Source organism: Sinohyriopsis cumingii, unplaced genomic scaffold (genome assembly GCF_028554795.1).
Source record: "Sinohyriopsis cumingii isolate HCF-2022 unplaced genomic scaffold, ASM2855479v2 utg001397l, whole genome shotgun sequence".
Lineage (NCBI taxonomy): Eukaryota > Metazoa > Mollusca > Bivalvia > Unionida > Unionidae > Sinohyriopsis > Sinohyriopsis cumingii.
Genome location: NW_028315993.1, coordinates 800,627 through 825,391, shown reverse-complemented (window position 1 = coordinate 825,391; position 24,765 = coordinate 800,627). Strand labels below are relative to the sequence as shown.

Genomic DNA, 24,765 nt, shown 5'->3' with positions numbered 1-24,765 from the left:
CATGTAAATGGTATGCATGCATGTAAATGGTATGGATGTTAATTGCATGCATGTAAATGGTCTTCATGCAAATGGTATCCATGTAAATGTTCCGCATGTATATGGCCTGCATAAAAATGGTCTGCATGTAAAAGGTCCGCATGTAAATGGTATGTATTTAAATGGTCTGCATGTAAATGGTATGTATGGAGATGGTATACATGTAAATGGAATGAATGTAAATGTTCAGCATGTAAATCGCATGCATAAAAGTGGCCGTCGCGTAATTGGTCTAGATGTAAATGGTCTGTATGTAAAAGGTCCGCATGCATATGGTATGCATGTAAATGGTATGCATGTAATTGTTATGCATGTAAATGGTCTGTATGTGATTCACCTGCATGTAAATGGTATACATGTAAATGGTGAGTATGTAACTGGTCTGCATGTAAATAGTCTGCATGTAAATGGCCTGCATAAAGATGGCCATCATGTAATTGGTATGCACATACATGGTACATATAAATGCAAGTGGTCTGCAAGTAAATGGTACACATATAAATCATATACATGTAATTGGTATACAGGTAAATAGTCTTCATGGAAATGGTCTGCATGTAAATGGTATGCATGTGAATGGTATGCATGTTAATTGCATGCTTGTAAATGGTATGCATGTAAATGGTATATATGTAAATGGTATGCATGTAAATCGTATGCATGTAATCGGTTTGCATGTAAATGGTATACATGTAAATGGTATGCATGTAAATGGTCTGAATGTAAATGGTATACATGTAAATGGTATGCATGTAAATGGTATGCATACAATCGGTATATATGTAAATGGTATGCATGTAAATGGTATGCATGTAAATGGTATGCATGTAAATAGTTGGTAAAATAGCTATAGCAAGATAATGTCTCTTTTTGCAATGTTTAATGCAACTCCAGCTTTAAATAAAATCTGTCATAGCCATTGGTTGTACACTCTTGTGATGTCATCTCACTTAATCATTGGTTGTACACTCTTGTGATGTCATCGCAGTTAGCCATTGGTTGTACACTCTTGTGATCTCATCTTACTTAGCCACTGTTAATACACTCTTGTGATGTCGCCTCACTTAATAACTGGTTGTACACTCTTCTGATGTTGTCTCACTTAATCATTGGTTGTACACTCCTGTGATGTCGTCTCATTTAGCCATTGATAGTACACTCCTGTGATGTTGTCTCACTTAATCATTGGTAGTACACTCTTGTGATGTCATCTCATTTAGCCATTGGTAGTACAGTCTTGTGATGTTGTCTCACTTAATCATTGGTAGTACACTCTTGTGATGTCGTCTCATTTAGCCATTGGTAGTACACTCTTGTGATGTCGTCTCACTTAATCATTGGTTGTACACTCTTGTGATGTCGTCTCATTTAGCCACTGGTAGTACACTCCTGTGATGTCATCTCACCTAATCATTGGTTGTACACTCTTGTGATGTCATCTCACTTAATCATTGGTTGTACACTCCTGTGATGTCATCTCACCTAATCATTGGTTGTACACTCTTGTGATGTCATCTCACTTAATCATTGGTTGTACACTCTTGTGATGTCGTCTCATTTTGCCATTGGTAGTACAGTCTTGTGATGTTGTCTCACTTAATCATTGGTAGTACAGTCTTGTGATGTCGTCTCACTTAACCATTGGTTGTATACTCGTGATGTCGTCTCATTTAGCCATTGGTAGTACACTCCTGTGATGCTGTCTCACTTAATCATTGGTAGTACACTCTTGTGATGTCGTCTCATTTAGCCATTGGTAGTACAGTCTTGTGATGTTGTCTCACTTAATCATTGGTAGTACACTCTTGTGATGTTGTCTCATTTAGTCATTGGTAGTACACTCCTGTGATGTCATCTCACCTAATCATTGGTTGTACACTCTTGTGATGTCATCTCACTTAATCATTGGTTGTACACTCTTGTGATGTCATCTCATTTAATCATTGGTTGTACACTCTTGTGATCTCATCTTACTTAGCCATTGGTAGTACACTCTTGTGATGTGTGATGTCATCTCACTTAACCATTTTTTGTACACTCTTGTGACGTGATCTCATTTAACCCTTGGCTGTACCCTCTTGTTAGGTGAGACAGTACTTAATCAACTTCATCCTGTTCATCCTGCATAGACAAATTAGCGTGTATGAGACCTCATGAAGAATTTACTTACTGACTCCTCCCTGCATAAACAGGACAGTTCAGGAGCTGATGGCCAGAATGATCATAATAATGCAACCTATGATACGGTAAATATCAAAGTCATACTTCACACCTCTTAATGCTGAGTGCCAAGTGAGGAAGCTGTTAGTACCATTCTTGTAAGTCTATGGTATGACACAGCCAGTACCTATAGCAGAATAATACAAATAGTACAAATATCAGATGAGAAGAAAAGTAAAAAAGAACAATACTACAATGACAAAACAATAAACAGCAGAAACAGTACAACAGTACAAATAGTAGAATAGAACAAATTAGAATAGTACACATATGAAAACAACACTGAAAAACAGCTAATAATCCCAAAATCTTGGTAATATTGTTCTATGTAGGGCAAATGATAATATACAAGTGTTCCAAACATCATGCAATGATTTTTAATACAATCGATTAACACTGCTGTGCAATAATTATCTGAGCGGTATCAAATTAACACTGCTGTGTAATAATTATCTGAGAGGTATCAAATCATGCATGCTTTTGATCCAAATGTTCATTAGGAACCAACAATCAAATGACAGCTGTTTTAATTTCCTTGTCTTTTAAGATCTAAAGCGCTCATCAAATGATAAATATAACAGACAAGAAAACATGCCATAGGTACATACAGATATGGAACTTGACCATAAGCATCTACAGACATAGAACACATGCCATAGGTACATACAGATATGGAACTTGACCATAAGCATATACAGACATAGAACACATGCCATAGGTACATACAGATATGGAACTTGACCATACGCATATACAGACATTGAACAAAGCCATCAGTAAATACACAGAACCATGCCACAACCACAAACAGACATTGAACATGCATTAAGCACACACATACAATTAACCATGCCACAACCACAAACAGATATTGAATATGCTTTAAGCACACACATTCAATTAACCATACCACAATGACAGACACTGAACATGCTTTAAGCATACACATACAATTAACCATGACACAACCACAAACACAGACTGAACATGCTTTAAGCACACACATACAATTAACCATGACACAACCACAAACAGACATTGAACATGCTTTAAGCACACACATACAATTAACCATGACACAACCACAAACATACATTGAACATGCTTTAAGCCCACACATACAATTAACCATGACACAACACAGAGATTGAATATGCTTTAAATACACATATACAATTAACCATGACACAACCACAAAGAGAGATTGAATATGCTTTAAGCACACACATACAATTAACCATGACACAACCACAAACATACATTGAACATGCTTTTAAGTACACATAAATTAACCATGTCACAACCACAAACAGACACTGAACATGCTTTAAGCACACACATACAATTAACCATGACACAACCACAGACATACACTGAACATGCTTTATGCACACACATACAATTAACCATGCCACAACCACAAGCAGACATTGAACATGCTTTATGCACACACATACAATTAACCATGACACAACCACAAACATACACTGAACATGCTTTATGCACACACATACAATTAACCATGCCACAACCACAAGCAGACATTGAACATGCTTTATGCACACACATACAATTAACCATGACACAACCACAAACATACATTGAACATGCTTTATGCACACACATACAATTAACCATGACACAACCACAAACATACATTGAACATGCTTTAAACACACACATACTATTAACCATGACACAACCACAAACAGAGATTGAATAAGCTTTAAGCACACACATACAATTAACCATGACAACCACAAACAGAGACTGAATATGCTTTAAGCACACACAAACAATTAGCCATGCCACAACCACAAACAGAGACTGAATATGCTTTAAGCACAAACATACAATTAACCATGCCACAACCACAGAAATTGAACATGATTTAAGCACACACATACAATTAACCATGCCACAACCACAAACAGAGATTGAATATGATTTAAACACACACATACAATTAACCATGCCATAACCACAGACATTGTTGCTGTTGTTGTTGTAGGTGGAGGAAGAACCCTGAAAATCCCTGGAAAGAACCAACAACCCTCGAGAAGCTACTGGCAAGCTTTCTCACATACCCACAATGACTGAATCCGAGACTTGAACCTACACAGACAGAGATGAGATGGTACTGATCCATAACAGAGAGTGCTTTAGAAGACTCTGCCACTTGGGGACCCCAAACAGACATTGTACATGCTTTAAGCAAACACAAACCATTAAACATGCCACAACCACAAACAGACACTGAACATGCTTTAAGCACACACATACAATTAACCATGCCACAACCACAAACAGACAATGATTAACCATGCCACAACCACAAACAGACAATGAACATGCTTTAAGCACACACATACAATTAACCAAGCCACAACCACAAACAGACAATGAACATGCTTTAAGCACACACATACAATTAGCCATGCCCCAACCACATACACTGTTGTTGTTGTTGTTGTAGCGTTTAACACCATTTTTCAGCACACAGTAGGCTATACATGGCAGCCAGTATTAATGGTGGAGGAAGAACCCAGGAGATCCCTGGAAGAAAAATAAACAACCCTCGAGAAGCTACTGGCAAGCTTTTTCACATACCCACATTGGCCGAATCCGAGACTCGAACCCACGCACACAGAGGTGAGATGGCATTGATCCATAATGGGTAGTGCTTTATACCACTCTGCTACTCAGGGCCCCCAAACAGACATTGCACATGCTTTAAGCACACACAATTAACCATGCCACAAGCACAAACAGACACTGAACATGCTTTAAGCAGCCAGAAGCACAGAAAGACACTGAACCATGCCATAAACACACAAAGTCAAAGAAACCATGCCATAAGCACACAAAGACTTGCAAACCAAGCCATCAGCACACAGAGAAATGGAAACCATGCCATAAGCACACACAGACACTGAGCCATGTCATAAGCATGCACAGACATCATGACATGCCATACACACACAGACATTTAGCCATGATATAAACACATTCAGACATTGAGCCATGCCATAAGCACACTCATTGAATGATGTCATAATCACACACAGACATTGAGCCATGCCATAAGTACACACAGATATGGAACCATGCCATAAGAACACACAGACATTAAGCCATGCCATAAGCACACACAAACACTGAGCCATGTCATAAACATACACAGGCAATGAGCATTGACATAAGCACACACAGTGAGTGGTGTCATAAGCACATGAAGACATTGGGCCAGGCCATAAGCACACACAGACATTGAGCCATGCCATAAACACACACAGGCAATGAGCCATGCCATAAGCACACACAGACATTGAGCCATGCCATAAGCACACACACAGAATGATGTCATAAGCCATACACAAAGACAGACATTGAGACATGTCATAAGCACACACAGACATTGAGACATGCCATACACTCAATCACACATTGAGGGATGCCATAAGCACACAGACATAGAACCATGCCATAAGAACACAAAGACATTAAGCCATGTCATAAGCACACACAGGCATTGTGCCATTGTCTAAAGCACACACAGGCATTGAGCCATGCCATAAGCACACACAGGCATTGAGCCATGCCATAAGCACACACATATATGGAATGATGCCATAAGCATACACAGGCACTGCGCCATGCCATAAGCACACACGGGCATTGAGCCATGCCATAAGTACACACAGGCACTGAGTTATACCATAAGCACACACACATACTGAACCATGCCACAAGCACACACAGGCATTAAGCCATCCAATAAACACATACATACAAGGAAACCATGCCACAAGAACAGATAGACATGGAAAGGAGCCATGTCATAAGCACACACAGGCATTGTGCCATTGTCTAAAGCACACACAGGCATTGAGCCATGCCATAAGCACACACAGGCATCGAGCCATTGTCTAAAGCACCCACAGGCATTGAGCCATGCCATAAGCACACACAGGCATTGAGCTATGACATACGCACACATAGGCATTGAGCTATGACATAAGCACACACAGGCAGTGAGCCATGCCATAAGCACACACAGTCATTCAGCCATGCCATAAGCACACACAGGCATTGAGCTATAACATAAGCATACACAGGCACTGAGCCATGCCATAAGCACACACAGGCATTGAGCCATGCCATAAGTACACACAGGCACTGAGTTATACCATAAGCACACACACATACTGAACCATGCCACAAGCACACACAGGCATTAAGCCATGCAATAAACACATACATATAAGGAAACCATGCCACAAGAACATATAGATATGGAAAGGAGCCATGTCATAAGCACACACAGGCATTGTGCCATTGTCTAAAGCACACACAGGCATTCAGCCATGCCATAAGCACACACAGGCATTGAGCTATGACATAAGCACACATAGGCATTGAGCTATGACATAAGCACACACAGGCAGTGAGCCATGCCATAAGCACACACAGTCATTCAGCCATGCCATAAGCACACACAGTCATTCAGCCATGCCATAAGCATACACAGATATTGAACATGCCATAAGCACACACAGGCATTAAGCCATTCCATAAACACATACATACATGGAAACCATGCCACAAGCACAGAAAAACATTGAACCATGCTTTGTGGACACACATACATCGAAATTATGACATCAGCATACATAGGCATTGAGCCATGACATAAGCACACAGAGGCAATGAACCATGCCAGAAACACAAACAGATATTGAACATGCCATCAGCTCAAAGACAAAGAACCATGCCATAAGCACACTTAGACATGGAGTGTGTGTGATTTGGATTTTTATCTATGATGTCTGCAGTGTGGCAGTTTGTAATGATGTCTAGCAGCAGAGCATCATGCAGCAGACATGTAGCATCATGTTCCACACAACAATCCAGTTATCCTGACACCAGGCCATCCAGCCCTAACTTTAACCTCTTAATGATGAATGCTAAGCAAGGCAGCTGCCAGTTCCATTTTTATAAGTCTTTTCTATGACTCAGCCAGGGTTTCAACCTGTGATCTGCATCCAAGGCAGGCACTTTTACCACTTAGTCCACTGGAGTGGTCCCACACATATACAAGGAAACCATGTCATACGAACACACAGACATGGAATGGAACCATGTCATAATCACACATATATATGGAAACCATGCCATAAGAACACACAGACATGGACTGGAACCATGTCATAATCACACATATATATGGAAACCATGCAATAAGAACATACAGACATGGAATGGAACCATGTCATAAGCACACATATACAATGAACCATGCCATTAAGAACACAGACATGAAATGGAACAATGTCATACAGACACACACATACACAGAAACCATGCCATACTAACACAGACATGAAATGGAACCATGTCATAAGCACACACACACAAGGAACCATGCCATAAGCACAAAAAGACATTAAATCAAGCAATAAGCACACACAGACATGAAACTATGCCATAAGTATTATCAACCTTCAGTCTGGAAAATAGTTCCTATAATTAACACTGGTTGTTGTTCTGTTGTTGTTCTTGGGTTTGATGCCATTTTTCAGCACAAGATAGGCTATACATGCCGGCCAGTATAACTGATGGAGGAAGAACCCTGGAAAACCCAGGGAAGAACCACTGACCCACGAGAAGCTACTAGCAGGCTTTCCCATGTACCCATGCTAGCCGAGCCTTGGACTCGAACCCACGCAGACAGAGGTGAGATGGCAGTGATCCAGAACGGTGAGCGCTTTAGACCACTCGGCCAATCGGGGCACCATTAACACTGGAATAAGTCAAAATATTTTGACATATCATACCACACTGAGAAAAGACCTCTGTTGACTCATCAAATCTGAATTATCCATCAATGTTGTATGAAAAGTCTCCAGGTCACATTTCTCAGAGGTGATAATCAATGCTGTCCACTCATCTTAGAATTCATTATAATCGTACTGAATACTCTCAAGCCCAAAATAAAATCCATATAAAGTTATGAAATTCTATATGGGTCTTTTCTTTCACTGCAAATTATACCATGATATTTGTATGACAACCATAACACATTATGTAAATGCATCATCATTGTTATTGGCTAATGAATGAGAACCACAACATAGTTATTACAGGTTAATGAATGGGATCACATCATCATTATTACTGGTACATGAATGGCAACTATGGGTCATGTGCCTTGTACCCAATGTCTGACTAATTCCTGACATCAGTACAATAATCATACAGTCCTATACCTAACTAATTCCTAAATCAGCAAAATAATTATACAGACATTGGCCTAACTATTTTCAAACATCACCAAAATAATCATAAAACCCTATGCCTAATTCCTAACATTAGCAAAATAATCATAATGCCCTATGCATAAGTAATTTTGAACATCAGCAAACTAATGATACAGTCCTCGGCCTAATTAATTTCTAACATTGGCAAGATAATTATACAACCCTAAGCCTAATTAACAACATCAGCAAATTAATTATTCTTTAACTTGTTTATGATTTTAACTTATATATTAAAATTATTATTACTTTGAGATGAACATATTTACTGAGGTTAAAGTCTATTTGTTTTAGAAATCAACTAATTCCTAACATCAGATTTTATCACTGTGATATATCAAGACTGTCAGCAAATCAACACTATTCCAGGATAATGGCACATAACACATACAAGACTGGAATTTATTTAGAACACCAATGAAATTCATTCTGAATAATCTAAATTGTTGTACTTGTGATATATTTTTTTAGGACTACTTGAGATTTAATTCACAATATTGTAAGTTGCTTTATAAATGTTCACTTTGTATTACATGGAAATAAATCATTTGTTAAATGTGACAAAACTTGATTGATTTTACTGTTTTCTGTTACTTAGTTTTGGACCATTCACTCATAACATGATGGATTTTTTTTCCATTACTTTGTTTAAGAACATAGACTAATAACTAGAATTAGTGCCATCAGTGACATTTACCATATATAACTTCTAAAAGAGCTGGTTAAATTTCAGGAGTCACAAGAAGGCTAGCTGCACTACATCAACATCCAAGTTAAATGTAAGTGAGTGATTTGATAATAATTCTTCTCCTTTATAATTAATTACCTTCAACATCAACCTGTGCCACACTTAATGATGTACTTTAGTGTTTACCTTTAAGCACACACATAAAATTAACCATGTCACAAGCACAAACAGACATTGAACATGCTTTAAGCACACAAATACAATTAACCATGCCACAACTAGAAACAGACATTCCACATGCTTTAAGCACACACATACAATTAACCATGCCACAAGCACAAACAGACATTGAACATGCTTTAAGCACACACATACAATTAACCATGCCACAATCACAAACAGACATTGAACATGCTTTAAGCATGCATACAATTAACCATGCCAGAAGCACAAATAGACAATGGACATGCTTTAAGCACAAAGATACAATTTACCATGCCACAACCACAGACATTGTTGTTGTTGTAGGGTTCAACGCCATTTTTCAGCAAAAAATAGGCTATACATGGCAGCCAGTATTAATGGTGGCGGAAGAACTTGCGAAGAACCACTGACCCTCGAGAAGCTACAGGCAAGCTTTCTCACATACCCACAAGGGCCGAATTTGAGACTCGAACCCACACAGACAGAGGTGAGATGGCATTCATCCATAATGGAGAGTGCTTTAGACCACGCTGCAACTTGTGGCCACCAAACAGACATTGCACATGCTTTAAGCACACACATAAAATTAACCATGCCACAAGCACAAATAGGCACTGAACATGCTTTAAACACACATACAATTAACCATGACATAAGCACAAACAGACATTGCACATGCTTTAAGCACACACATACATTTAACCATGCCACAATCACAAACAGACATTGCACATGCTTTAAGCAAACACATACAATTAAAAATGCCACAACTACAAACAGACATTGCACATGCTTTAAGCACACACATACAATTAACCATGACACAAGCACAAACAGACATTGCACATGCTTTAAGCACACACATACATTTAACCATGCCACAATCACAAACAGACATTGCACATGCTTTAAGCAAACACATACAATTAACCATGCCACAACTACAAACAGACATTGCACATGCTTGAAGCACACACATACAATTAGCCATGCCACAAGCACAAATAGACATAGAACATGCTTTAAACAGACATACAATTAACCGTGCCACAAGCACAAACAGACATTGCACATGCTTTAAGCACACACATACAATTAACCATGCCACAACTACAAACAGACACTGCACATTTTTTAAGTACACACATACAATTAACCATGTCACAATCACAAACAGACATTGCACATGCTTTAAGCACACACATACAATTAACCATGCCACAACTATAAACAGACATTGCACATGCTTTAAGCACACACATACAATTAACCATGCCACAACTACAAACAGACATTGCACATGCTTTAAGCACACACATATAATTAACCATGCCACAAGCAGAAACAGACACTGCACATGCTTTAATCACACACATACAATTAGCCACGCCACAAGCACAAACAGACATTGCACATGCTTTAAGCGCACACATACAACTAACCATGCCAAAAGCACAGACATTGCACATGCTTTAAGCAAACACATACAATTAACCACAACACAACTATAAACAGACATTGCACATGCTTTAAGCACACACATACAATTAACTATGCCACAACTACAGACATTGCACATGCTTTAAGCACACACATACAATTAACTATGACACAAGCACAAACAGACACTGCACATGCCTTAAGCACACACATACAGTTAACCATGCCACAAACACAAATAGACATTGAACATGCTTTAAACACGCATACAATTAACCATGCCACAAGCACAAACAGACATTGCACATGCTTTAGGCACACACTTACAATTAACCATGCCACAACTACAAACAGACATTGCACATGCTTTAAGCACACATATACAATCAACCATGCCACAAGCACAAACAGACACTGCACATGCTTTAAGCACACACATACAATTAACCATGCCACAAGCACAAACAGACATTGTACATGCTTTAAGCACTCACATAGAACTAACCATGCTACAAGCACAAACAGACATTGCACATGCTTTAAGCACACACATACAATTAACCATGACACAACTATAAACAGACATTGCACATGTTTTAAGCACACACATATAATTAACAATGCCACTAGCACACATAGACATTGAACATTGTTTAAGCACACACATACAATTAAATATGCCACAAGCATAAATAGACACTGAACATGCTTTAAGCACACATACAATTAACCATGCCACAAGCACACATAGACATTGAACATGCTTTAAGCACACACATACAACTAACCATGCCAAGAGCTCAAACAGACATTGAACATACTTTAAGCTGCTAAAAGCACAGAAAGATACTGAACCATGCCATAAACACACAAAGACTTGGAAACTAAGCCGTCTGCACACAGATAAATAGAAACCATGCCATAAACCCACAGACATTGAACCGTACCATAAGCACACACAAACACTGAGCTATGTGATAAGCACACACAGCCATCAAGACATGCCATACACACAGAGACACTGAGTCATGATATAAACCCATTCAGACATTGAGCCATGCCATAAACACACAAGGAACATTAAGCCATGTCATAAGCTCACACAGAGATCAAGAAATGCCATACACACACAGACATTCAGCCATGATATAAAAACATTCAGACATTGAGCCATGCCATAAACACACAAGAAACATTAAGTCATGTCATAAGCACACACAGACACTGAGCCATGTCATAAGCACACACAGCCATCAAGACATGCCACGCACACACAGCCATCAAGACATGCCATACACAAAGAGACGTTCAGCCATCATATAAAAACATCCAGACATTTAGCCATGCCATAAACACACAAACAACATTAAGCCATGCCATAAGCACACACAGGCATTGACCCATGACATGAGCACACACCTATACTGAACATGACATAAGCACACACATATACTGAGCCATGCATAAGCACAGACACTGAACAATATCATAAGCACACACACAGACATTGAGCCATGCCATAAGCACAAATATTGAGTGATGTCATAAGCACACACAGACATTGAGCCATGCCATAAGCACACACAGACATTGAGCTATGCCATAAGAACACCCACGGAATGATGTCATAGGCACACAGACATTGAACCATGCCATAAGCACACCCATTGAATTAGGCATTGAAGCATGCCATAAGCACCCACAGACACAGAACCCTGCCATAAGAACACACAGACATTAAGCCATGTCATAAGCACACACAGGCAATGTGCCATGCCTTAAGCACACACAGTCATTGAGCCATGCCATAATCACACACATCAAACCATGCCATAAGCAGAAATACTGAGCAATGATACAAGCACACAAATACATGGAACCATGCCATAAGCACAGTCAGACATTGAGCCATGCCATAAGCACACACAGGCATTGAGCCATGCCATAAGCACACACATCAAACCATGCCATAAGCAGAAATACTGAGCAATGATACAAGCACACAAATACATGGAACCATGCCATAAGCACAGTCAGACATTGAGCCATGCCATAAGCACACACAGGCATTGAGCCATGCCATAAGCACACACATCAAACCATGCCATAAGCAGAAATACTGAGCAATGATACAAGCACACAAATACATGGAACCATGCCATAAGCAGTCAGACATTGAGCTATGCCATAAGCACACACAGGCATTAAGCCATGCCATAAGCACACACAGGCATTGAACGATGCCATAAGTACACACAGGCACTGAGCTATACCATAAGCACACACAGGCATTGAGCCATGCCATAAGCACAGACAGGCATTGAGCCATGCCATAAGCACACACACATATTGAACCATGCCACAAGCACACACAGGCATTAAGCCATGCAATAAACACATACATACAAGGAAACCATGCCACAAGAACACACATACATGGAAAGGAACCATGACATAAGCATACACAGGCATTTAGCCATGTCATAAACACACACAGGCATTGAACATGCCATAAGCACACACATGCAATGAGCCATTCCATAAACACATACATACATGGAAACCATGCCACAAGTACACAACAACATTGAACCATGCTATGTGGATACAAAGACATGGAAACTATGACATCAGCACACACAGGCCATGAACCATGCCAGAAGCACAAACAGATATAGAACATGCCATCAGCTCAAAGACAATGAAACATGCCATAAGCACACTTAGACATAGAGTGTGTGTGTGATTTGGATTTTTAGCTATGATTTGGCAGTGTGGCAGTTTATAGTGATGTCTAGCACCAGAGCTTCATGCAGTAGACATGTAGCATCATGTTCCACCCAGTCACCAAGTTATCCATACACCAGGCCGTCCAGTCCTAACTTTAATTTCTTAATTCTGAGTGCTAAGCAAGGCAGCTGCCAGTCCCATTTTTATAATTCTTTGCTATGACTCAGCCAGGGTTTCAACCCATGATCTTCATCCAAGGCAGACACTTTTAACACTTAGCCCACTGGAGTGGTTTCACACAAACGTGGAACCAGACATGGAATGGAACCATGTCATAAGCACACATATATATGGAAACCATGCCATACAAACACACAGACATGGCATAGAACCATGTCATAAGCACACACATACATGGAAACCATGCGATATGAACACTGACATGGAATGGAACCATGCCATAAGCACAAAAAGACATTAAATCAAGCAATAAGCACACACAGACGTTAAATTACGCCTTAAGTATTATCAACCCTCAGCCTGGAAAATAATTCCTATAATTAACACTGGAACATATCAAAATAGTTTGACATATCATACCACACTGAGAAAAGACCTATATTGACTCATCAAATCTGAATTATCCATCAATGCCATATGAACGGATTCCAGGTCACATTTCTCGGGTGATAATCAATGCTGTCCACTCATCTTAGAATTTATTATGATGGTACTGCATACTCGCAAGCCCAAAATAAAATCCATATAAAGTTATGAAATTCTATATGGGTCTTTTCTTTCACTGCAAATTATACCATGATATTTCCATGACAACCATAACACATTATGTAAATGCATCATCATTGTTATTGGTTAATGAATGAGAACCACAACATAGTTATTACAGGTTAATGAATGGGATCACATCATCATTATTACTGGTACATGAATGGCAACTATGGGTCATGTGCCTTGTACCCAATGTCTGACTAATTCCTGACATCAGTACAATAATCATACAGTCCTATACCTAACTAATTCCTAAAATCAGCAAAATAATTATACAGACATTCGCCTAACTAATTTCTAATATCAGCTAAACAATCAAACAGTCCTTGGCCTAAGCATTTTCAAATATCACCAAAATAATTATAAAGCCTTATTTCTAATTCCTAACATCAGCAAAATAATCATAATGCTCTATGCATAAGTAATTTTGAACATCAGCAAAATAATGATACAGTCCTAGGTCTAATTAATTCCTAACATTAGCAAAATAATTATACAAACCTATGCCTAATTAACTACATCAGCAAAGAAATTATTCTTTAACTTGTTTATGATTTTAACTGATATATTAAAATTATTATTACTTGAGATGAACATGTTTACTAAGGTTAATGTCTATTTGTTTTAGAAATCAACTAATTCCTGACATGAGCAAAATAATTATACAGCCCTATGCCAATTAACAACATCAGTAAAGTAATTATTTTTAACGTGTTTATGATTTAAATTTACATATTAAAATAATTATTACTTTCAGATGAACATTTTTACTGAGGTTAAAGTCTACTTGTTTTAGAAATCAAGAATATTCTAGAAGCAAGTTAGTTATGAATTTGAAGAAAAATTGGACAATATCCTGGTTCTGTTGTTGTGTCTTAGCTTTTAATAAAAAGTTGTTTACTTCAGAATTACTCATTCCATATCTTAATATCAGTTGCTAAATTACACTATGGAATTATTGTGATTTCATTCATGAACATTTTAGATTTTATCACTGTGATACATCAAGACTGTTAGCAAATCAACACTATTCCAGGCTAATGGCATATAACACATACAAGACTGGAATTTATTTGGAACACCAATGAAATTCATTCAGAATAATCTAAATTTTGGTACTGTGACATAATATTTTAGGACTATTTGAGATTTAAATCACAATATTGTAAGTTGCCTTTTAAATTTTCACTTTGTATTGTATGGAAATAAATCATTTGCTAAATCTAATAATACTTTATTGATTTTACTGTTTCCTGTTACTTAGCTTAGGACCATTAACTCATAACATGATGGATTTTTTCCATTACTTAGTTTAAGACCATAGACTCACAACAGGAATTAGTGCCATCAATGACATTTACCACATATTAACTTCTATGCAACTTGTTAAATTTGAGGAGTCACAGCGCTGGCTGCACTCCATCAATATCCAAATTAAATATAATTGGGTGATTTGATAATAATTCTTCTCTTTTAGAATTAATTACCTGCTGCATCAACCTGTGCCACACTTAATGATGTACTTTAAGCTAGTATTTACCTTTTGAAATGAATACATTATTACAAGTCATTATTTTTTAACATGAATATTACGCACAAATCATGAGAATATTGGAGACAAAAATAGTTTGCAATGATTTCCTTTTAGCTGCCATATTATGATAAGAAAATATTACACACTGTTCAGTAAAAGATATAAATAAATTTAAAAAAAATAAAAGATAAATGCATCTTCTTAATTTTAGTTAAGGTTTTGCAAGGACCCTGCACACAACTTAGAGAGTAATGAAACAGGCAGTTTTCTAGTCTTTACGGTAATTGCATCCTTCAAAATCAGAACAAGTCTCTTTGTCAATTACTACAGTCAATGACTAGCAAGATCACCATACACCACTGTATACAAGCGATTTGGAAATAGCATGAATCCGTCGCCAAACCCGGTATAATACGGTCAGCAAAACCTGAGTCAACCGATACCGTAATCATGAGAATGACCTAATTGATTCAGAATGAATACGTTGATAATAATTACGGAATCAAGTAAATCTGACTTCACTTGCGCGTCATACGGGAATGGGGAAGGCTAAACTGGTTTTTGTTTTTTTAAACGATATACAATTTTCTGATGGGAAGAAAAACAGTTAAAATTACCCTAATAAAGGCTGCCGGAAGCAAAGATCAGCTGATTACAGATGCGTATACATGTACGTGTAGCCTCCTGATGATTTGGAAAGACACAAGTTTGACATGATAAGGAGACATTTTCTAGATGGGAGCCGATTGCGGAGATAATGTGTGATCACTAGAGATGATATTTAATAGATGTCACAGCTTCTTATACAACATACTGGACTTCGTCATATCGATCACTGAATGAACCCGTCCTAAGTCGCTTTCATCGCTGTTAAAACTCAATGGGCATGCGCAGGACAGGTCGAGACTAACACGCCCGTATGGAAGGCGGCACGAGTTACCAAATTCCGGTTAAGCAGCAAATTGTGGATAAATTGTGAATAAAGTATTTTCCCTGGTATCAATTTCATATCCATTTTGGTGTAAACAGTTATCCTGTTTAATACGTTTATCCTCTTATGATGATTTAGGATTTTCACATTTTTTCCAAGTTGTCCAATATTGTTCACATATTCCAAAAGACATCCAAATTCCAAGCCTTAGCTAAGTTCTGACTGTAGAATATTTAAGGCCTGGGAATTTTCGATTTTGCATCGAACAAATCGATTCACAAGCGACGAGACCCCTCAATTCCCTTCTCAAGGAGATGTAATCCACCCGGCTTTACCTAGTCGGTAACACCTTAACTAACCTTCCATTTCGAATCGGAATGAATGCTTTATATAAAAGATGACCTAGCTAACCGTCGATTACTAATCCAAATTAATGATTTATATAAAGATAAGCCAGCTGACCTGAGATTAAGAATCCGAATAAATGCTTTATATAAAGATAACGCCATCAAAATTAGGATGATATAACAAAGAGTGGATATTTAAAAATTCCTTACAATTACAGCCTAACGCCGTCGTATGTGATTTTTGCCTTATTCGCTCCATCATCCGAGTAGGGGAAGGCCATATTTCCTTTTATATGGATGTGAGGCTTTAGCGGTCGACAAGTAATTGGAACCATTGTTTTGGGGTAACGCTGGATCATTAAGGCACGAGAGGATAATGATAATAAATGTATGTATGTATGTATGTATGTATGTATGTATGTATGTATGTATGTATGTGTTGGTAACTTTTATATGTTATTGTTCGTCGTGTCGTCATAATTCTCCACACCTTCTCTTTATTAGTATTAAAATAGAATAAGTATATATCTAGTATGCATGTACCAGTCGGCAATTTCTATATGTAACTCGTACTAGTAACAGTATGCATGTACCAGTCGGTAATTTCTATATGTAACTCGTAGTGATAACAGTATGCATGTACTAGTTGGTAATGTCTATATTTTAACTCGTACTGGTAACACTATGCATATACCAGTCGGTAATTTATATATGTAATTCGTAGTGGTAACATTATGCATGAACCAGTCGGTAATTTCTATATGTAACTCGTACTGGTAACGGTATGCATGTACCAGTTGTTAATTTATATATGTCACACGTACTAGTAACAGCTGCAACAGCATCTCATTATCAATAAATTAATAATAACAGTAGTAATAGTTCTGACGTAATGGTAGCATTACGGTAGCAGTAGTAGCAGTAGTAGTAGTAATAGTTCTGACGTAATTGTAGCATTACGGTAGCAGTAGTAGCAGTAGTAGTAGTAATAGTTCTGACGTAATGGTAGCATTACGATAGTTGTAGTAGCACTAAGATAGTAGTAGTAGTATTAGTAAAAGTAGTATTAGTAGTATTATTAGTAGTAATATTATTTTTTTTTAAAGTTATCGGCTCTTCTTCATACAGTTTACCTCTGAAGTTCAGAAAGTGAAAATGACCAAGTGGAGCTAGCACCCTTTTTGAAAGGTACAGATCTGGAGTAAGGCCAAGCTGTATACTCCGTAACCTCATATTACACCAATAAATCATACACCGAAACAAAGGGAAGTAAAGGTTTATACCTAAAATACACAAGGTCTTTTTTAAATAGCCAGTAGACCTAGTGAGGAAAGCCGGGGAAATTCTTTTTCTTTACAATTCTACACCCCCACCAGTAGTAAAGGGGGCCACTTTACGGACAATGGGAATTAGCATTAAAAACACCCCTGGGCCACTTTACGGACAATGGAAAATTAACATGGAGAAAAATCGTGGGCCACTTTACGGACAAGGGGAATTTAACATGGCAATAAATCGTGGGCCACTCTACGGACAAGGGGAATTTAACATGGGATTTTTTTTTAAAAAAAATTTTTTTTTAAAAAAGGGGTAGGCAATGGAAAGGCTATCTCTTTTCGAGAAATATGGCTGGCCCTGAAAAGGGCCTTTGGTTTATGTTAATATGCCCTTAGCATAAAGGGCATTTGCGACATCTTCTTTTCCTCAAACTTCGTCTTACAGCAGGGCCATACATCAGAGTCCTCTTGAGGCAACCTTGTCTCTCTATATAGACTCTTCTTATCCACAGGCTGCTGTTGGTCCTGTGGACAACGGTCCACTTGGATCGGACATACATGAGCATGTCCGTCCTGAACATCATTGTTGACACAAGGGTTGAAGATTCAACGTCGGTCCACATGTTGAGGCTCCGAGAATAGGTGAATCAATGCAGTGAACGGCGCTTATTTATAGGGACAGAAAGGATTGAAACGGACTGAGTTCATTCACCAATCCTAACACGCGTTACAGAATTCAGTCAGCCCACATCCAATCCGAAGAGAGCAGTCTGTGACGTCACGTAGTCAATATAGATTCGCTAGCGCTTGTGTGCAGTCAATCTATGCGACAGTGATTCAACATGATGGAAACTCAGAAAACGATCCAGTGGGGTGCACCAGCAGGGGAGACTGCCCAAGGGAACCCGGACTTACTTTCAGAAGAGGTGAATTGGGATTTTGTGGATTTTCTCTCCTCGCAAGAATTTGTTCCGGAACCTTCGTTACCTTCTTCATTACCGCAAGTGGAGAATTTTAGACAGAGACAGAAAGAAGAATTGGAGAAATTTATACAACGACAAAAGGAAGCGGAACAGGCTTTTCTCCTACAGCAACAGCAACAAGAAGAAGAGGTAAGAAAAAAACAACAGCAAGAAGAAGTAGCAGCAAAGAAACAAGAGGGTGAAAATCAAACGGTCACGGTACTGTTGGACATTTTAGCGGAGTTAAGAAGTCTGAAACAAATGTATCAGACTTCTTTATCACGACCGAAGAGAATACGACCTTCCCGAGCTAAACACGTCAACCCTGTGACTAAGCCTACCGTACCACCCTTAGTGATTTCAACCCAATCATCATCAACATTACGCAGTCCAGAAGTAGGCCTTGGCCGTGGCAAAGGTTTAAGGCAGTTAAAATTGATTGCTTAAACTCACCACTACACCATGAAGAAAAAGGCCCTTTTCAGGGCCACCCACATTTCTCGAAAAGAAATACAATTTCAATTTGCCAATAACTCAAAAAAAACTCACCCATTTTACCCTTATAGTACGTGTCTGTGTATGAGTGCGTGAGTGTAGCTTCTTATTTTAAAATCAAAACTCAAAGACTCTTACCTTATATCATTCATTTATTCTTTTCTCCATTTTTTACAATCCAATTCACAATTCACAACACAACACTTTAATCAAAAGCTCATTGATTTCTTCTTTTCTCCTTGTTTAGTCTCTCTGTTTTTTGAATTTCTTCACCGTCACACTCTTTTCCTCTTCTTCCTCCTCGCTTTCTTCCCATCTTCTTTTTTTCTCCTGTTTCTTTTTCTTCACCTGTCTTTTTTCTTCCTCAGAAGAATCCCTCTCTTCCTCCGAAGAATCCCTCTCTTCTTCTGAAGAATTCCTCTTTTCTTCTGACTCCTCTTGTTTCTTTTTTGGGCAATCTGGAGACCAATGTCCTTTTTCTTTACAATAATAACAGGTATCTTGACTTTTGTCTTTTTTATCCCCTGTTTTTTTTCTTTTTTGACGGTCTGGACACTCTGAAGACCAATGCCCTTTCTTCTGACAGATATAGCAAGTATCTTGACTTTTATCTCTAAAGGAAGGAGAGTAGTCCGTAGGCTGGTCTGAAGAGAATTTTCTAATGACCCCTCGCAAAGCTCTGACGAAACGTTCCATCTGGTTAGTCTCTTCCATCGTTGTGCTCGGCTTGAGAGTGAAATGAATAGTAAAAGGACAAGACACACACCCTTTTATATACGCTGGTCTGCTATGACTATAAAGTAGTTTATGGTGTTTGAACTTAAGTCATTTGACTTTTTGCTTTCAAGATGAAACGATCCCATTCATTCGAGAAGAAAGAAGAAGAAAGTAAAAGGCAGAAACGTGATTTATCGCCTCGTACCAGGGCTGAAATCTTGGCACAAATTCATGCCAGTGATTTTGAAGAGGACATGAGTGAACCAGAATCCGAACCCTCTAAACCAAGTTCACCACCCTTAGTCAACCCTGAAAAGTACTATTCCATTCGAGAGACGGAAAAGCGCTCCTCTAGAAAATTTAGAACCACGGCTTACAAATACACGGTGAAGTTTAAAGATTTCAAGGCTGAAGTGCCGTTAGAGAAAGCAGAAGTGTTCATCACCGAGGTGTGGGATTCTTTGCTCACTGCACTCAAGCGACAATGTCAACCCAAAGAAGACGATCGCTTGAGACTTTCCATACAACACGACGGTTTGAAATCCCCTGTTTGGATCGAGTTTAGCACCCCTGCAGAATTGACTGCTTCCAAAGTCATGGACAAGATTCAACACGTACAACAATCTAATGATCAGTTTGACATCACCGATGGTAAAGCCACACTGGACATGACCCACGTCTCTCCTCCTCAAGGGACAGGACGCAAAAAGATGTTATTGGTGGACGACCTTCGCAACACCAAAAAGAGTCTCGTTCGAATTAACAACCCTCATGACCAGATGTGTTTAGCCCGTGCCATCGTGGTGGGACGAACCTATGCCAACAAGAACGACACGGTAGAATGGAAAAGAACCTGGGACACTATTCAACGTTCCGACCGAGCCAAACAACGAAACGAAGCAGAACTCCTGTTACAACAAGCCGGATTGCCCAAAGACACACCCTGTGGCATTCCCGAGATGCAAAAATTGCAAGGTGTCCTAGCTCCACGCTACACCTTGAAAGTGCACCCTCAAGAAATGCGCGGGCCTCTATTGTTTCGAGGCCAAGACTTTAAGGACGGAAAATACATTCACCTTTATCATCACGATGACCATTTCGATACCATTACCAGTATCACTGGATTCCTGGTATACAGATATTACTGTGAGAAATGTGACCATGGTTATAATAATCGAGAGCAACACAAACATTGTGGATGGAAATGCTCAGGATGTTTGGCCTCTCCACCCTGTCTGAGCGAAGAACCAGTGCCTTGTTCCACTTGTCTGCGCACGTTTGTCAGCCCTACCTGTTACCAACAACATCTGAAAACGCAAGGTTCACAGAAGAAATGCGCTTGTCAACTGCTGAGATTGTGCTCTACGTGTGAACAAGTCATACGTACCAATAATACCAAGGCACACGTATGTTCAGGAAAGAAAAAATGTCACATTTGTCACCACATCGTGGACTTGGAACACCAATGTTACGTGCAAAAATACCAACCCCCACCAGAGAAAGAGGACGGTCACAAGAAGAAAGGCAATTTCATCTTTTTCGATTTCGAATGCATGCAAGAGACTGGCATTCACATTCCTAATTTCTGCGTGGCTCATCGAGCGTGCGAGAAGTGTATTCAAGAACCTATCTTCAGTCATTGCCCTCACTGCAGCAAGATTCCCGGAGGGCGTGAAAAAATCTTTCGGGGACCAAACACGTTAGCCGATTTTGCCCAATGGGTTTTAGACCCCGTCGACAAGACATGGAGCCAAGAGGACATCGAACGTTACGGAGATTGTCATCGTCATGCCACGGTGATGGCTCACAATTTCTCCGGATACGATGGACAGTTTCTTCTCAGATACTATACGGAACAAGGTACCGAGTGTCCTAAAGTGACTTTGAACGGAGCCAAAATCATTTTCATGCAAGTGGGACAAGTACAGTTTAAAGATTCGATGAGCTATTTGGCCATGCCTTTGAGTCGAATGCCTAAAACGTTTGGAATGACAGAAATGGCTAAAGGGTACTTTCCACACTTTTTCAATACGGAAGCCAATCAACACGCCGTTCTACCCCATTTGCCTGAGGCTCACTATTACGACCCCGACAACATGCGTACCGAACAACGAGAAGCTTTCTACGCTTGGTACCAGATTCACGCCTCGGACCCTTTCGACTTTCAGGAAGAAATGCTAAAGTATTGTCGTTCCGACGTGGACATTTTACGGCGTTGCTGTGGAAAATTTCGAGAACTGTTCATGGAACACGGAGGGGTGGATCCTTTGAAAGAAGCTTGCACCATTGCCAAAGCGTGTTCCCTAGTGTATCGACAACGATTCATGCCTGAAAACACCGTGGCTGTCATCAGCCCTCAAACGACCCACTTTGTCAAACGTCAATACTCGGTCAAAGCCCTACGTTGGTTACATTACTTGTGCGACAAGGAAGACAAGTGGATTCAGCATGCCCGCAACGGAGGGGGCGAAAAGACCATCGGAACGTATTCGGTCGATGGATGGGACTTAGAAAACCCCAAGATCGTGTACGAGTTTAACGGTTGCTTATTTCACGGATGTCCTGTTTGTTACCCTGACCGTGGCACTAAAAATCAGTTTTTGCAACGAACCATGGAAGACTTGTACCAGGACACTTGTCAGCGACGCCTAAAGTTAGAACAGCAAGGATACCAAGTGGTGGAAATGTGGGAACACGAGTACGATCACCGTATGAAAACCGATCCCGAGTTTAAACGCCTCGTGGAAAGTTACCAGTTCATGGACCCGCTGAACCCGAGGGATAGTTTGTACGGAGGAAGGACCAATGCCACCTGTTTGCTGTACCAAGCCGACGAAGAGAAAGGAGAAGAAATCAAATACTTGGACGTGTGTTCGCTGTATCCCTACGTGTGCAAATATTGTCGATTTCCTGTTGGGCACCCGCAATTGCTGACGGAACACATCGACCTGAAAAACATTCGACAATACGAAGGCTTGATCAAGTGTAAAGTTTTGCCTCCCACGAACCTGTACCATCCCGTCTTACCTCACCATTGTCAAGGCAAACTGATGTTTCCCTTGTGCCGTACTTGTGCCGAAACGTGCAACCAAGACCAACCTTGCCATCACAGCCAGGAAGAACGGGCCTTGACGGGAACCTGGGTCAGCGTAGAATTGTTCAAAGCTCTGGACATGGGATACCAACTGTTAGAAGTGTACGAAATTTGCCACTTTCCCAAGACACAACAATACCGCAAGGGTGACCCCACGCAGAAAGGCATTTTCGCAGACTACGTGGATGCCTTTTTGAAAATGAAGCAAGAAGCCAGCGGCTATCCTTCCTGGTGTCACACTCCCGAAGACCAAATACAATTCAAAGAGAAATACTACGAACAAGAAGGCATCACTTTAGACCACATCGAGAAAAACGAAGGCAGGCGATCGTTTGCCAAAGTGATGTTAAATTGCTTGTGGGGTAAAATGGCACAACGACCGTGTTTACCCAAGACGGAATATTTGACAGAACCTTCCCGCTACTTCCAGATGATTCACGACAAAACCAAATACATGAAACACGTGGACGTCGTTCGAGAGAATTTGATCTTGGTCAATTACGAAGAAGATCTGGACTTTGTACAAGACGACCCTTTTGGAAATGTCATCATTGCGGCTTACGTGACAGCCCATGCTCGCTTAAAATTGTACGAAGCTTTAGAACTGTTAGAAGAACGCGTCCTGTACTTTGACACGGACAGTTGCATTTACATCCATCACCCGATTCAACATCACCCTAGCATCGAAGGAGACCGTTTAGGAGCCTGGACAGACGAGCATCCCGACGACAAGATTCTAAGTTTCGTCAGTGGCGGTCCCAAAAATTACGGCTACGAATACCGTGACAAACAAGGAGAAGTACACACGACGTGCAAAGTGAAAGGACTGACTCTGAATTATCGTACCAGTCGAGTGGTCAACTTTGGGGTATTGAAAGAAGCCTTGCAATCGGGAGAGGATGGAAACTTTAAAGTGACCACTCACCAACCGAACAAGATTGTACGTTTACCCACTCATCACATCGTCAGTCGGCCCTTGGA

General features: G+C 39.6%; 1 long non-coding RNA gene across 1 annotated transcript; it reads right to left on the bottom strand.

Annotated features, from left to right (window-relative positions):
• Positions 1–904: 904 nt before the first annotated feature.
• On the bottom strand, positions 905–17,282 carry LOC149772533 (uncharacterized). Its single transcript, XR_016417671.1, has 2 exons — positions 16,579–17,282; positions 905–2,386 (listed from the first exon to the last, which is right to left on the bottom strand). It is a non-coding gene; the product is annotated as an uncharacterized LOC149772533 (long non-coding RNA).
• Between the last annotated feature and the right edge of the window lie 7,483 nt (positions 17,283–24,765).